Below are 784 nucleotides of genomic sequence, written 5' to 3'. Positions count from 1 at the left end.
AGATAACGAGACCAACTTGTTAGAGAGGGGGGGCGGAGGAGAGGCACAGGAATTCTCCATGGCAGGAGCTTGTGGGGAGCATTCTGGTCTCTGGATGGGGGCCAGGGGCACAGCAATTCTCCCCAAGCCTCAGGTCCCCCGTGTGCAGTGGGAGTCCCCGAGGCCCCCAGGAGAAGGCAGAGGAAGGGCTGGGGGCCTCGGGGACTCCCACTGCACACAGTGGGGGCCTCGGCCAAACTGGTTTTATCATGCTCCTTCCCTCCCTCACTGGCTTTGCCCAGCTCGACGGGATCCGAGAGCTTGTGTCACTAAAGCGCAAATATTTACAGTCATTTATGAGATGGATGGTCTACCCCCGTTGCCCCTGTGTTCCCAGGCATGAGAATCGCCTGGGCAGCTTGTCCCAGACACAGAGGCAGGGTCCTTCCTGCCTCTGCTGCACCAGAATTCCCAGGGCTGGGGCTGGAGCTGGAGCTGGAGCTGGAGCTGGAGGGCGGGAGTCTTTTTTAGTTTCCCAGATGATTCTTCTACAGCCAGTGGGAAGACCCACCCACACACACATACACAGGACCCCCAAGTCTACACTCTACCATAAACCCGGGGAAGAGTAGCAGGGAAACCACAGGCATGGGATCCAGTGTCCTGGACAAGCCCTGGCTGCCCCACAAACTTCCTCTCTGGGGGGATTTGGTCGGTCACCTCTCCAGGCCTGGTCCCTCTGCCTCGAGAGCCAGCCCAGTACCACCAGGCTACGATGGGACCATCCTTTCCCCCACCTTCCCGC

Source organism: Pteropus alecto, unplaced genomic scaffold (assembly GCF_000325575.1).
Source record: "Pteropus alecto unplaced genomic scaffold, ASM32557v1 scaffold8, whole genome shotgun sequence".
In the NCBI taxonomy this organism is placed as follows: Eukaryota; Metazoa; Chordata; class Mammalia; order Chiroptera; family Pteropodidae; genus Pteropus; species Pteropus alecto.
This window is presented reverse-complemented; position numbering follows the sequence as displayed.